Source organism: Triticum urartu, chromosome 2, assembly GCF_003073215.2.
Source record: "Triticum urartu cultivar G1812 chromosome 2, Tu2.1, whole genome shotgun sequence".
NCBI lineage: Eukaryota > Viridiplantae > Streptophyta > Magnoliopsida > Poales > Poaceae > Triticum > Triticum urartu.
Window position 1 is genome coordinate 64,386,854 of NC_053023.1, and position 10,196 is coordinate 64,397,049.

Consider the following 10,196-nt stretch of genomic DNA (forward strand, 5'->3'; position numbering starts at 1 on the left):
ACTTCTCCAGAGCGATGTATTCAAGAAGAGAACGACACAGAAGAGCGCCGCCATCGCCGGCTTTGTCATCTAGCCGAGCGCAAGGTTTTCACCCAGATCTGTTCAAAGAACCTCCACCAAGTCTGGTGTACGGATCGCCGCCATCTCCACCGGGGACTGGAAGTAGGCTCCAAGGTGCCGCCGCCTGACCAGCCAGCAGCCGCGCCGCGCGAGCAGCAGGGCCGACCGCAAGCCCCAGCCGCGCCACCGGAGAGCCCTACATCAGACCCCCGCCGCCGGCCCAGGAGAGGACGACGCCATGTACGACCAGCAGCCACCGCCGCCAGCCCGTGCCATCGCGCCACCGCGCCCCACGGCTGCGCCTTGCCGCCACTAGAAGAAAGCATCCCGCACTGCCATCCTCGGGCAGGAGGAGAAGAAGGCCTCGCCGCCGCCTAGGCCGAGCGGGCTTTGCCCGGGACGAGGGGTGGCAGATCTGGGCTCCCCCCGGCCGCCCGCGGGGACGGCGCAAGGAGAGGAGGAGATGCGTTGCGCGAGGAGGAGATGTGCTGTGCTGGTTCCATACACCAACCATAAATCGTTGGAAATGGCAATTAACTTACAAGTAGCTAATTGGACATGGCAATCCATGAAGCGTTGGACATGGCAATTAACTTACAACTAGATAAATGTCCATGTGTTGTAACGGGGGCATACACATATTCTAGTAGTTTAACGCCAATCATGACCGACTTATACTTACGCCAACCATATTTCTAAAGCAGAAAATGATTTGATTGAGTTAATGTAATTATTTTATACCCACCAACGAGGGTGCTACAAAGGATTTAGTTTGATTTGATCGATTTAATGCAAGGTGTGTGGGAGGGGACGCTGCAAAGGAAATTAATATTTCATAAACTTATTTTGGACTATATCATAATTTTGACACCTAAGTAAAAAATCTAATGTGGCATCCTATTAATAAGCAAAGAGAGAGTTATCTTGTCTTAATATAGATATAGCTCTTCACACAAAAATCAAAGCAACTCATATTTTCTCTCTCACAAAAAACACTAAATGATAAATATTTTAGAGTACAATAAGATACAATCCATTGATGAGATATATATATAAACACACATTTAATGCATATGATATTTATAACTTAAAGATAGGAGTGCTTTAAGTAATCGTGTGCTTATCTTATCCTACGGATGTGTGATGTCTATTTATTATTGTCATTATAATGAATTGACTAAGTCTACCTTGTGTGCTGTGTCCTGGTATATAAATAGCCCAGGGCCTGACTCGATTGAGCACATCAGTTGTGTTCATGATACATCTAAGTATCTCATATAAGTTAGGGATCAAAACATGGCGTTCAGCAGACTCAACGGCCAGATGGAAGCCAAGGCAGCCGCGGTTTTGTTCATTGTGCTCCTTGGATGCTCCATGCTCATGTTGGTCTCCTCAACTGGTAATATATATGCTCCATCTGTTTTCAACGTACACTACAAAAGTTAGGATTAGATTGTGACCAACAATTGCTTTATACCCGTATATATTTACTGTTACTAGGTTTGTACTGCAAATAATTTTCTTGTGAGTATGCTTTCATATCATAAAAGTTACCTAATTGTTGAATACAAACTAAAAAACATTTGCATTTTAAAATGGAGGGATTGCTATTTTTCTCATGCATGTCGTATGTATGTGCCTGTTTTTCGCTTGTTATATTGTTTTTGGCGCAAGCCGTCTGATGTATGTGCATGCACGCAATGCATTCTCTGTCCCATGCAGATGGTGAGATCGGCAGATCAGGTTGTCCTCGTCTTTCGGATGGCGATGCCATAGGCAAAGACGACACCCCGTTCCCAAAAATGTGCATAGGGAGGAGGCACGGCCCTGAGAACGTCGAATTCTGTTGTGCAACATTGCCAGGACTACCTTGCTGGCGAACGCAGGAAGAGTGCCTCCACGTTTGCCCATAGATCTCATCGTTGTGATTAATCAACGTAGTGGGCCAAGCTTTGATGTTTCTGTCCATCGGAAAAATTAAAATGAAGGGAAATGAATAATATTTTTTTCATGGGGAGGAAACAAATTGTCATGCATGGATATGTATACAGAGATGGACCGGCTCTGCATCTGGGAAATTAATAATTTGTAAACTTATCTATAATTCCAGCATTATGCCTTTTATTCGCACAGGGCGTCAAATATGTCGTTGCCACCCGTCTATGGTTGCTCGGTTTTGCCCCGTGTGGTGCGCGATGATCCATTGTTGTTGCTCACAAAGTCATTCGCTTCCACCCTCCCGTGGCCGGTTGCAGTGAAGACTAAGCATATTTGCATTTATTTGAGCCAATGTATATATATATATATATATATATATATATATATATATATATATATATATATATATATATATATATATATATAGGGTCGCGCTATTCGTCTCTCTGGGTGAGGAATAGTTATTCTTCACCCCCTCTCTATTTTGACGTCAATGCACCGTATTTTTAGGTTTCGTAAATTTTGTCCTATTTCATACGTAAAAAGAGAACGTAAGAAAATATATACTCGCAGTAAAAAATATTTTATGTTATGTAAAGTTACGAACGTAAAAACATACATAAAAATGTGATATTTTTGATCTTATAATCTATTTTTTTGTTTTCTTATACCAAATTTTATGTAGTGAATTAATATGAATGTTACTATTTGCATTCCAAACGTAATTTGTTTATGAAGCGATCGTAAGATTACCTCGGGTGAAGAATAACTTATTCTGCACCCTGGTGGCAAGCAATCCTAAAATCAAACTGATTAGTGTGTTTCATTCGTATCATGACATTCCCAGCACCGAAATCTGAATAGTTAGACGACAATGTAAACCTTCATCGCCGGAATCGGAATGAAGGTTCATTTCCTTTTACACGACATCAGAATTTGCACGGTACTAAAGCCGCCTATAACTCACCACAGGATCAATGCTTACTGGAGCATAGCACAACGCATGACAGACTCAGATGCACCACTCTCAAGTCTGAAGCATTCAAACAACGAGCATTCATATCCGTTCCAGGAACAAAGCAAAGTTGTACTAGAGGCTAGACCTACTACTAGATGAACTTCTCAGCTTATCCCACCGGCAACAACATTCCAACGATCCAATTATCACCAACGGCATCCATGTTACCAAAAAAGAGGCAATCAAGAAACCCAGCGCAGCTTTGAGAGCACGATCAGTTGCTCATGATGATGTTGGATATTACATCCCCCAGAACTCCTTCATCTGCTTCTGGCTGCGGAGATCTGGTAGAAATATCAGGGAGTGTATAAGTGTGTAGTCTAGGATCATGTACAGAAGGAACATAGTTAAGTTAGCAAAACAAACTTCCAATTTAACAGAATGGTGACAAGATATTAAGCAGATTATATATGCACATAAAAGCATGTGGCTTTTCAGGGAAAGCGGAACAAGACAGTATGCAGTGGACATCCGTCAGCAAATAGCACAGGAACATACAAGCAAGTAAAAGTACTGATAATGAAAATAAATACAAAATGCTATCTGAAGAGAAGGTATGACTCACAAGCACTCCCGCTGTGGCGGACATAAATTTTGTCGACTGGTATACCATTTGCCATAAACAAATTTGCCAGCTTATGGACTCTCCCATCATCCTTTGAGCATGTGATCTTCACCATTCGAAGATCTTTGCAAGTAAATGATCTTCCCTGTAGTTTGATACCTGTTTCTGATGCCTCTCTGGCATTGAAGTTCTTTTGCAGATAAAAAAGTTGTTGTTAAGCATGTGCTAAAGTACTCAAAACTAAAAGATAATCAAGTAAGCACAAGCCCCAAATATGTAATTACACATACAATTTTAAGTTGGAGAAAGAGCTTCTGTATATTAGGTGAGTGCTGCAGCAAGAAAATTGATGCATCAAAGTCTGCAGTCATACACCATTCGCCAAGAGACAGGGTCTTCAGGTTGCCAAAAATTGGACATGTATTCAGTTCCCTGCTCAGAACAACCTACACATTGCACATAAAATGAGTATTCAGCAATTAAACATAGTAATTTGAATTTTATATTTTATATATTGAATACAAGAGGTTTGTTTAATATGCAGAGAAGAAAACAAACATACCAACCACGAGAAAGAAATTAAGACATATAGTGATGTGTTACCATGATTAGTACCTATTGGTGAAATATGATTCCTCATTCTTTTCTATAATGTGAAGGGACATTGCCGTTATACTGGTACGCAGACTCAAAATAGTTAATTACACAACGATTTGAACAGTAATCATTTAAAAAGATACACTACTTCAAGAATGTAAAAAATAACAAACAATAATCTGAAATAATATATAATGTTCTCTTGAAGCTTCATACTTCCATATCTCATTGATTTCACCTACTACATTTGATGATGAAATGAGCGAAAATTGAAAGGAGCGCTCGTCCTCGCCTGCACACTTTATCCCCGATGCATGTTCGTCTCTAGATCTGAACTGGCAGGAGTATACTATTAATGTTAGGAATCATGGGGCCCATTGCGCAGTCCAGGTGACTCGTTCCATCATGTACCGTTGGCCCATAAGGAAAGTTTCTCACGTAGGTGACAAGCGTGAAGCACATATGAAGTCTTGACTAATGCATCAGTTTGGAACTGGATTCCATGTATCATTACTCCTTTTCTTTTGAGTTGCACATATCATTAATTCATTCTGAATGAATGGACGAACTATGATTTGTATTGTTCTTTTTTCTATTGATGGTTCAGTGCTTCGTAAATCATTCTGAAAGCAAATTCTCCATTTAATGGAAACAAATCTTCATCGCTGTGAAAATATCCTCGTGTAGTTTTAAACATCATTTACTAATTCTAACCTAGAAATGAATTAACAAAGTCTATCCAACTCTTATGCCATTTGATTTTGCGTGAAGGTTTATAAGAATCTTTTTCGTTTGATTGATTTATATCTATTTGAGTTTGATTTTATTTTATCCACACACCACACAACAAGTCATCTTGCGTGAGCAAAACTGAAGTTGCACGTCCGTGACGCACAACTGTATATCGATTGGTCACGCGCAACTACAGTTGCACACTCAACTACCTTTCATTTTTAAAATACACAGTAACATTTTTAAACAAACATTGAACAATTTTCAAAGTCATGGCAAACATTTTTTAAATACACATTGAACATTTTTTAAACAAACATTGAACATTTTTCAAAGACATGGCAAACATTTTGCAAACAAACATTAAACATCGAACAACACGTTGCATTGGAGCTCCATCGGCAGCGAGGTCCGGGTCACAGCACCGGCAGCGTTGCATTGGAACTCCGTTGGCGGCGAGGCCCAGGTCGCAGCACCGGCGGCGTTGCATTGGAGCTTCGCCGACGGCGACATCTGGGCATTCGAATCACAGCATCGTGTTGCATTGTAGCTCCGTTCGGCGGCGAGGCCTCGGATTGCAGCACCGACAGTGTTGCATTGGAGCTCCGCCGGCGGCGACATATGGGCATCCGGGTCACAGCAGTGCGTTGCATTGGAGCTCCATCGGCGGGGAGGCCTTGGTTCGCAGCACCGGCGGCGTTGCATTGGAGCTTGACCGGTGGCGAGGCCCGGGTCGCAGCACCGGCGGCGTTGTATTGGAGCTCCGTCGGCGGCGACATCTGGGCCACAGCAATGCGCACAGATGCTAGAGAAGGTGGTTGGAAGAAGGAGGTGGAGAGACTAGAGCGCGTCGATATATGAGGATTCGGAGAAGACGAGAGTGGGGAGAAGATTCGGGATAGATGTGTGTGGGCCCTGTGTGGCGCGTGTCACACTCATGACATGGTTTACGCACCGAGCAAATCATTTTTAAAGTACACACATTTTATGATACACAAATAATAAACTTTTAATGCATGATGATTCTTTTTTAAGATGCACAACAGATATATTTTAGTACACTGTGTTTTTTAAAGATATATCATGCACATTTTCAATACATGGTGAATATTTTTTAAATACAGGCTGAACATTTTTAATACAAAATGAACACTTTTCAATGTATTGTTAAAGGTTTTGAATTATACTATGGGCAATTTTGACAAACACAATGAATTTTTTAAATACATGAGGCACAATTTTTAAATTAGCTGATGAATTTTATTATTACAGGATGAACACTTTTTAAAAATTGTTCACACATTTAAGAAAAAAAATTCATGTAACTATAATAAAGAGTGTTAACGCATGATGGGTATTTTTATATCACATGATAAACATGTTTGAACTATGGTATGAATAATTTTTAGTGTATGGCAGATAAGATTTTAAATACAACATGATTTTTTAACATGATGAACATTTTTTACCACACTTTTTTGTAATACACAAGAACTTTTGTTATATCCGCGAACATTCCTTCGATGTACATGAACACTTATTTTTTTTAGCTCTTGTATTTTACCCAATAGAATAGTAAAGCTGGAAATAAAATGTAAAGAGAACCAAAGGAAAATAATGATAATAGAGTGTTCACCCCACTAGCATTTTTACGAGAGTGTCCTGCTAACTTTATCTGTTTTAGAGGAAGTATGCTGCCTTTTTTTGTGAAATAAAGGATGCATGTTGCTTTTTTTTGTGAAATAGAGGAAGTATGTTGCTAGCCCTTTTTACTCACGAAAAAGTACCCACAAAATAGCAGCGTCTACCAACTGTACACCTGTCATGTGCAGCCCACCCAAACGTTCACTCACGGCTTCGTCAACTCTCCGTTACCAAGCAGTAAATGACACCTCTAGCATCAAACTGTCCCATTGGTCCACTTAGCAGGAGCATGGGAGCTCGTCCACCATATCGCCTCGCTCATGAAATGAGCCAGTACAAATTTCTTGATCTGAACTCTTCTCCAAGTCAACTGTGCCTTTCTAACCAGGTGTTGCTACTTATGTAAGAAATGTGCTCATCGTACATGTGTATTCTGTTGGGAGCAACATAAATTAATTTTGCAAACATCAAAAAAAAGTTGTTAAGAAAAAAAATATGGCTAATTGGCTATATCAAGAAAATTTCCATACTCGAAGATAGAGAAAATAATAAAAGGTGGTGAAAGCTATACCTCTCTAGCATCAGTCAACAACTCCAAAGTTCTAGCACTTGAAAGACTCTGAAGAATATGATGGCCACCTAAAATCTTCGCATCATTGCATTCTCTATATCCACCATAGATACTGTCTTTACTGGAAATCAGGCCTTTGCCTTTGTATCCATACTTTGCATCATTTGCAATCTCACTGTATGCATAGGTATTTTCATCGCTGTCGATATCACCACCACAATCATAATTATCCTTGTAACGATCATGCCTGTAAATTCCTTCAGCAAAACCATATCCGTATCCAAACCTTATAAAATCATCATATCCAACATTATCACTCAAGGAAGACTCATCATGAATCTTCGAGCTCTCTGTCCAATCATTATCGTCGCTATCATCCCCGTCGTCATCAATAGTTCCATCACAATAATCTTCATCACCGATGCATTCATTGTCATCACCCAAGAAAGAGTCATCAAGTATGATAGTAGCTGTGACAAGTGACCCCAAATTCTTGAATGATGGGACTCGGACGTAAGGTGTGATGAGGTGCAGAAGTAGGAGGTTCGGAGCAGCAATGGAGAAGGCGCAACTGATCTCGCATTCGAGCATGATTAATGTCTTCAAACACCAAGCAATCCTTCAGACGTAGTACTTCCAAAGACGTGCAACTAGAAGAAAGCTGCCCGAGGATCCTGTAGTCGAGCATGGCATCCGACAGCTTCAAGACCTTGAGGTGGCAAGAGATGAACGACACGCGGTCCAATGACGCGATCTCTGAGCAACGCCCGGTGAGATGGATAACCCGCGCGTTGCGCTTGATGGCGGCCATCATCCACGCGCTGGCGTCGTCATCGGTGAAGCCCGCTTCTTCGTCGCTCGACCGCAGGCGGAGCATGACCACGGGCGCCGATTCGTCCCGGAGGAGGAAGAGGCCGGTGCACGAAGTCGCGGAACTTCTCAGGCGGGTCGCCGTAGCGGCTAGTGGAGGGGCGCACGCGGAGATCGACGCAGGGCACGGACGCCCAGAGATGGCGCCACCGCCGCGCGAGCACGCAGGTGCGGACCACCTCCCACGCCTTCAAGAATGACATGATGTAATGCAGGAGCTCGTCCGGGAGGGCGCTGAGGCGGTCGGGCTTGGCGACAGCCCGGCGGGCGCCGCGGCGCTGGCCCGGGCGCTGGGTGGTGCTCCGGTGCATTTCGTCGAGCGGAAGATCTGCATGCAGGTTTAGCGACACCGCGGCTCAGCTTTGTCAGTCAGGATTTTGAATGATGGAACGGAACATAACATACCAAGAGAGACTGCTTGAGATGGCCTAAACTGAATTCCGCCAAGAGACACTCACGTACACAAGAGCTGGCAGAAGCACTTGATCGGTTCCTGTACAAGCATGCACTAGTACATGAGCCTGACTTGTAGTATAAAGTTGAAGATTTTTAAAACCTTCATCAAAGGATATGGAGCGCATTGCCGTTTGTTAAGGAAACTGGCACAAACAAACTGCCGAGTGGAATGTCACAAATTCTCCAAATCCACTACCCAAAATAGTAATAAAATGATTGTACATAGCGGCAGCGAAAGGAAAGCAGGGAAGAGGTGGCCACCTTGCAGCTTGGGCGCGGACGGCGTGGGCTCATCCACGTCGTAGATGTGCCGGAGGAGGGCACGGTGAACGTCACGTGGTGCCTCGAAGGCACCTATGCCGGCGGTGCCCTTCCCCACCGTGGAGCTCACCGTCGCGACGGCGACCGGTTGCCGCTCGGAGATGTGGGGCGCGATGTCTGGTGGTGGCCTTGAGTCGGAGTAGCCGGGGAAGGGAAGGAAAGGGATGCGCTTGGCACCGGATCTGGAGCGCCGCCGCGAAGCAACAGGGGAGATGGTCAGATGGGACTATCACAGGAGCAAATCCTGAAATAAGAACCGTGGGCGCCCCCGCACTCTCTTAGAGCTTAGGCACTCTCGGTCGTCGGATCAATTTCTTGATGCGTTTTCGACCATTCGATCTCGCTCCTGAAAGACCTCGGCCGTCGGATCAAACCAAAACACTGCCGCAGTGAGTAGTGTGCCCTCCAGCGTGCCACCGCCCATTGTTTCTAGGCCCCGCCGAGGGCATTTTCGTCATTTCACATCTTAGGTCAACACTTGCCTTTTCCGTGTCGCTGCCTCTTTCCCAATCAATGCTAGGGCTATTGCAGGAGCAAATTCGTTAGAAACGAGGGTCCTTTTTGCACAGAAGCGTGCATTTCTGTGTACACATCCGTCCCATTGAATCTGTGCCATCCATCCTCAATCCAGTGGTCCAGCTTCCGGTTTTCTATTTTTGCAACTAAAGGCCAGATTCTATAGCAGTCGACTGACCAATATGGCGACTTTTGACTGAGAATGTCATTTTAGCACTAGTCATCCGGCATTCGGCATGCATAATTTGTGAAGGGTGCTCCAATTCAACCCTTCAAATAATGTGGGGGCATTGGTTTGGAGCATGCATCATCCACCATCTGCTCGAGCGGGAGGAAAGTTTTGCCTCGGACTCTTCCTCTTGCATGCAGCCCTATCAATGTCGTTGTCGCCCATGCAATTGCCGCTTCCGCCCTGACAATGTTGCAACTACGTATCCACCTGGAAGAGTGCCAACTAATGCTCTTCGTCACGTTCCCCTCCCGCGCATAGCAAATCAGCCCCAAATTCCATCGAGAACATGCCCATTCGCTGGTATATGGACCCATTACCTTCGCCATCAGCACCACATTTAACCACTCTCCCCCATCCCCGTCGCCAACACACTCACCTCACCGCCCCCTTCACCGGCCGCCACCCTGCCCTCTCCATCCCTGCCACCACACTCAATCTCATCGACCATGTCGATGCGGTCACGTCCTCCCCAGCAAGACCTAAGAGGTCCACACCGAGAGAGGGTTCTGGGGGAGGATGTGGGACCACTTCAAGTGGATCGAGGATGACGCGCACCGTAAGATAGAATCAGTCGTCGTCCGTGCCCGCCTACCCACCGCCCTCGAGTATTTTGAATGAATGTCGGTGGCAGCCTAGGCCGAAATGGGCGCCGCGCTCATGCCAGTTTTCAAATTTT

General features: G+C 44.3%; 1 pseudogene; it reads right to left on the bottom strand.

The window, feature by feature from the left end:
- Window positions 1-3,256: 3,256 nt before the first annotated feature.
- LOC125535059 lies at window positions 3,257-9,968 on the bottom strand (annotated as a pseudogene).
- Between the last annotated feature and the right edge of the window lie 228 nt (window positions 9,969-10,196).